Source organism: Mandrillus leucophaeus, unplaced genomic scaffold (assembly GCF_000951045.1).
Source record: "Mandrillus leucophaeus isolate KB7577 unplaced genomic scaffold, Mleu.le_1.0 Scaffold732, whole genome shotgun sequence".
Lineage (NCBI taxonomy): Eukaryota > Metazoa > Chordata > Mammalia > Primates > Cercopithecidae > Mandrillus > Mandrillus leucophaeus.
Window position 1 is genome coordinate 675,859 of NW_012107942.1, and position 6,461 is coordinate 682,319.

Consider the following 6,461-nt stretch of genomic DNA (forward strand, 5'->3'; position numbering starts at 1 on the left):
GAAAGGGGTGCACGGTTCACCTCCTTCAGAGCTCATCTCAAATACCGTCTTATCTTTGACACTTTCCTTGACCACCCTGTGCAAAAAAGCAACCCTACTCCCTACCTCAACTAATTTTTCTCCATCACGCTATCATCACCTGAAACACTGTTATGTTTCCTTATTTATTATACTTACATCTCTTTCCCTCTAGAATGTAAGTTCCAAGAGGGTAGGGATTGTATTTGTTCTAGTTATTGCTGAGTGTCCATGGCTTAGTTAGAACAATGCCTGGCAGCTGGCAGAAACGCAGTAAATATTTGTTGAGTGAACCAAGAAGTGACGGATGAGGTGCAGAATTTTTTCCCTAACAATTTGACATTCATGTTTCCTAGAGCCCCTCACTGTTACGCATTGGAGCTGTAGCTGCTCCCCACTAGTGGAAGTTTTCTCACATAAGGCTAGGTCCAAACATGCGAAAGCTTTGGACAAACCAACTATTTGTTGCCATAGCCAGGCAATTAGATGTCATTCCTTTAAACCAGTTTTCAGTTCTTTCATTAACACTCATCTTGCTGGGGCAGGGGCTGGATGACAGAGATTTATGTGCTTGAGTGCTATCTTCCTCAGCCCAAGAGGAAGCACGTTTCCATTATGTAAAAAGTCATACGCGGAAACCTTTATGAATTAGCAGTCATGTTTTCATCTCAATACTGTGTTAGTTGGCGCCCCTACTGGATGGATGTGGCAGCTGCACTGACTCAGGAATCCAATCTGGTTATCACAACTGGGAATGTCCCAAGGGCAGGAGCCTTCAGTTGTGCAACTTTATCTTCTTACCCTGTAGAGGATCTCACTGACCATTTGTTAAAATTGTATGTTACCTTGTTTAACAATTTCAAAATCTTTTTGGAAAGCTTTTGAGGTAACTAACCTAAACCCACCACTGGTTAGAGCCAGAGCTAGAGCTTGGACCAAGATTCTTGCCTCTTTCCATTTCTCTGCTTGCCTCTTCAGAACACAAAGAAAACTTGTGGCTTGTGGAATTCTAGAATCTCCACAGAGCTTCTTGGGGAGTACCAGAATCCAACCACCTTTTCAGGTTATCCTGAAAAAACCTTCTGAGAAAAAAAACTTGACTCAGGTTTTCTCCTGGGAAACCAAACCCAAGACATCCAGCACCAAATACAAAGCAGTTGATAAGAATGAATAAATATATGAATAGTTCTTTTTCCTTAAAACTCAATCTCAGTGTCACCCTGTAATAGAATTCTTCCACTGTGAAAGTGGGCACATGTGATAATGCAGATATAATTGAGGAAAAGCTACTTTTCCCACAAGCTACACATAAATAGATATAATTTTCTTGGATATTAAGCTTCTCCTTCTACCCTTATTTGTTCTTTTTGGTGCATTGATCAGGTACTGCAAGGCCTATTAAACTGTTTATTTGTATGAGAGAATTACATTCTGAACTCATGAAACATAATACCTTCTGGAGAGTTGGATCCTATAAAGCTGTAGAACAACGTGTATTGAAGGTGTCTGCCTTTGCATTTTTGTCCCACGCCCCTTGCTTTTTGAATATCCTTTGGTCCTGAGGCTTAGGGGATCATTGTGCAAACCCTCATTTCTTAATATCTTCAAGCAGTAGTATTTTGGATCAACCAGTCAGCCTCTGGAGGCTCCAGATTCTCTCTCTGTGAGTATGTGGGTGTGTGTTGGGACTGATGTGATATAGTAATAATGCATGCGACAGATGGATGAAATGCCAGAGGTTCAAGGTCATTGAAGAGTGGGGAGAAAGAGAAGTGAGTTCACGGCTGGGGTCTTTAAGGAGAAGATGATGTGGATAAATACAAAAAGTCAGAAGGAGGTAATTTTCAGAACTAGCAATGATATAAGCCAGGATATGGATGCATAAGAGTGACAAGGAAGTTAGGTTGCAATAAAATATGGATTAACAAGAATTATTCCGTAGGTTCATTCCGGCCGCAGTATTTCACTCCTTCCAACCTGGCATCTTCATTAACAACCCAACTCCACCTTCAATTCTTACCCCCAGTTAAGGTCATCTGAGTGGAGAGTAACCCTGGGTGCATGCATTTTTAAAAGCCACATTCCTTATACTTATGAGATGGCTCAGATCACACTTGTCTGGTCCTCAGCCCAAGCCAATAAAAAGAAAAGGAATTGGGTCTATTAGAGAAGGGGATGCCCAGTGTCAAATCCTTTCAGTGAGGGAGGAAGTGCATGCTGATGAAAGGAAGAAGAGATCAACCAAATGTTTCTAGCTATCATAGGGCCAGACATTCAACAGAGATCTAAAAATGTGACGCAACAGGGAAAACATTGGTACCTGAGAATGCAAAAGAGAAGACTTCGTAGTCATATTGGAAAAATCATACTAGAGAGATAACATAACTCCCAGTGAAACTTTGCTTGAGATGGAGAAAATGGGGAGTGAATAAAAATGAGAAAGAAGTAAAATTGTATACATCAACATTTACTACACCAAAAAAAAAATAGCCTGGGAAGAAAAAAAAAAAAAAAAAACTGACAGAAAGAAACATTTCCTGCAATTCAGGGCAAGAAATGGCAGTGCCTCTAGAGTGGAGTGCATCAAAGGGTCATAACTTGCTGTGTACGTTATTTATTGCTATGTGACAAAGTAATTCAAAATTCAATGGCCAAAAACATCACTCTATTTATTTGATCACAGTTCTTCAATTAAAAAGCAGGGCTCAATGTGGACAGTTTGTTATGGATGGAATTGTGTCCTCCAAAAAGATATGCTGAAGTCCTAATCTTCAGTGCCATGAACGTGACCTTATTTGGAAATAGGGTCTTTGGAGATGTAAGAACGTTCAGATGAGGTCATTAGAGTGGGCTCTAATCCAATGGCTGGTGTCCTTATAAGAAGGAACTTGGGACACAGCCATAGAGGGAAGATGGCCATGGGAAGACAGAGGCAGAGATTGGCTTTATTGACACAAGGAGTAGCCGGGGCTACCAAATGCTGCAAGTAGCAAGGAGGGATACGCCCCCAAAGCCTTAACAGGAATACGGCCTTGCTAATACCTTGATTTCAGACTTCTCGCCTCCAGAACTGTGAAAGAATAAGTTTCTGTTGTTTTAAGTCACCTAATTTATGTTTCTTGGGACAGAATCCCTACAAAATGTACACACAGTTCACCTGCGTTCCATGTGGCATCAGCTGAGGAGGTCTGAGTTGGGGCAAGAGGATCCACTTCCAACATGGTTTCACATACATGGCGGAAGAGTTGGTGCTGGCAACTTGCTTGGAAATGGCTGTATTTGTTGCCTGAATCCTTATTTCTCCTCTACATGAACTCTCGGCTCAGTTGATTTGGGCTTCTCACAGCATGAGGGTTTCAGGATAGTGGGACTTCTTGCATGGTAAATGGCTCCCCCTGACACGAAAGCAAAAGATTCCTGCCGGGCGCGGTGGCTCACACCTGTAATCCCAGCACTTTGGGAGGCCGAGGTGGTGGATCACCTGAGGTCGGGAGTTCAAGACCAGCCTGCCCAACATGGAGAAACCCCGTCTCTACTAAAAATTAGCCAGGTGTGGTGGCAGTCGCCTGTAATCCCAACTACTCCTGCTGAGGCAGGAGAATCGCTTGAACCCGGGAGGCGGAGGTTGCAGTGAGCTGAGATTGTGCCATTGCACTCCAGCCTCGGCAACAAGAGTGAAACCTCTGTCTCGAAAAGAGAGAGAGAGAGAAAGGAAAGAGAGAAAGAGAGAGAGAAAGGGAGAAAGAAAGAGGTTCCAAGGATTCTGAAGACTTAAGTGGAGAATGACATCAGGGTCACTACTTCCCCGTGCTCGTGCATAAAGCAGATAACAGGGCAGCTCAGATTCAATGAGAGGGTGCACACTAGGGCATGAATGCCAGGAGCCACAAAGTAGCAGTCTAACACAACAGGAGTTCAAAATCTTAGAGAGAGAAGTGGCATATAATAACTAGAGAGGCTGGGCGCAGTGGCTCACGCCTGTAATCCCAGCACTTTGGGAGGCCGAAGTGGGTGGATCGCAAGGTCAATAGATCAAGACCATCCTGGCCACATGGTGAAACCCCATCTCTACTAAAAATACAAAAAATTAGCCGGGCGTGGTGGTGCATGCCTGTAGTCCCAGCTACTCGGGAGGCTGAAGCAGGAGAATCACTTGAACCCGGGAGGCAGAGGTTACAGTGAGCCGAGATCATGCAACTGCACTCTAGCCTGGAGACGGAGCAAGACTCCATCTCAAAAAATCAATCAATCAGTCAGTCAATAAAGAACTTACGAAGAAATGACTGAGAGAGGGAAGAGGACGTGACCAATAAAGCAGATCAATAATAATCATTATTCCTTATATCTACACAGAATTTTAAAAGCTTACTAAGTGATTATCTTAGCAAATCCAAATCCTTCCTCCCCAAGTCAAGCTTCCATGCTCACACACAAATAAATATCCAGTGACTAGATAGGCTATTAATAACTATCTTTCAACTGACTTGACTAAACTTTGAATCAGTATTCGTATATGACATATTATGGAACTATAATATATATGCACTATTAGTAGTACTTTCCTAGAATTAAATATGGAAAAGTGTGCTGGGTTGGCATATTGGATCAGAAATGAAAACTCTGAAAATGGCATAAAAAAAATAGCATCTCTTGTTGAAATTTTTAGGTTCCAATAAGAAAGGAGTCCAGCCAGTGATGATTTTAGGAAGTGAAAATGAAGAGAAGTCTCCTCCACACTGGGCATGTTTAAATCAAAGCCAAGTGTCGGACTTTGAACCAGGGCATGGGAATGCATAAGAGGTTTCCCAGATATTGAGCCTCACAACTAAAGTCAAGAATTTGATTGTTGGGTACCCATGTGAATTGCCACAACCTGTTTCTGGAGGGTGAGACAACAGTCCTCCAACAGAGATCAAAGATCTTCTCAACAGCCTCCTTCTGCACCCCGTACTACGGTGTTAGCAAACCATCATGGTTACTTATATAGATGTTTCCACCCTCACTTTCTGTCCCTTGTCCCAGTGTGGCTTCTGAATTCCTTTCAATTTCTAATGAGAATCATTCCCTTTCTGAAATTTCCCGGATACTGAAGACAAAGTTTTAAACAGTTTTAATCAATTAAATTTGAGAAACATCTATGGCCATTAACTAGGCTTCCCGGAACTGGTAAATTGTCCTTGGGCCAAAATGAATACATAAATCATGTTTGTAGTGACCTCTAAGCAGCCTCAGAGAAAAAAAGACCATAAAAATTTGCGCTTTTCTATGTGGCCGTCACCTTCTCCCACCAGCCCATAAAAATTCATTTAACATATAATATGTTCTTGTTCCACATGACTAACTTACAAATACATTTTTGGCAGGAGTCAGGGTTTGCCTGTGCCGCGAACAGACCAAACCAAACGTTGGAGAGTGCCTTCCTTCTCTCCCTCTAGCTCTCAGCGAGTTACTGTGGGCCCCAAAAATGTCTGTTCTTTCAGATTCTGACAACCTGGTACAATGTGTTCCCAAAGCATGGTACAAATACAAGAGATGATTCTTCAGAGGTACACAGACAAATGTTTTCCATTTTGACAATTATGTACTCATTTTAACGTGTATCTAAAAATTATTATTAGTAAATTAAGTCAGTTTATCTTGAATACTATTACTCTGAATCAAGTGAGGGAATTTCTTAAAATTCAACAGAGTCTATTTAAGGAAAAACATTGAATAAACAATACTACAGATGGTGCATAACCAAAAAAAATCAGTGGCAAAAAAATTGACTGAAGTTTGGGAATCACTGACATAAATTTTGTCCAAAGTTGCAGCATAATGTTGGCATCTCTCAAATGGCCTCTGTGATAAGAGTGGAAATATCCACATTTATGGTGATGGAATAGGCTAGATTTGTTTAATATCTTGATTTCAAATATTCTGTTGATTATTTACAGACATCCCTCAAGTGTCCTGGAACTTTAGACATTTCAGCAACCAAACTATTATTCTGAGACTACCTCTGGGATAGATGTAGATAGATAGATGGGATAGATAAAGACACACATGCATCCTTTAAGAGACCGTGCACCCTGAAATTTGGAAATGTAGACACATTCATATGAAGTCTTGGAATGTTTTCGGTGAGGTCCAGAATCCAAGTTCATTTTCGGTGTGCATGTGGCCAACCTTCCTCTTCCTTTTCTGGGAGTTTTCTACATCTGTCCCTCTTACTCAGAAGCTAGATCAGTCTTAACACATTTTTCTTCAAATTAAAATAATACTTTGCTTCATCTTGTTACAAAAGCAAGTTATGATCAGCCTATGAAAATTAGACAACGAATATGAACACAAAATTATTTAAACTACCTATAAATTCAGCACCCAGTTAACTGCATTAAAGGCTTTGATGCTTATTCTTCAAGATCTCTTAATACACATATGTTTTACACACATGTATTTAT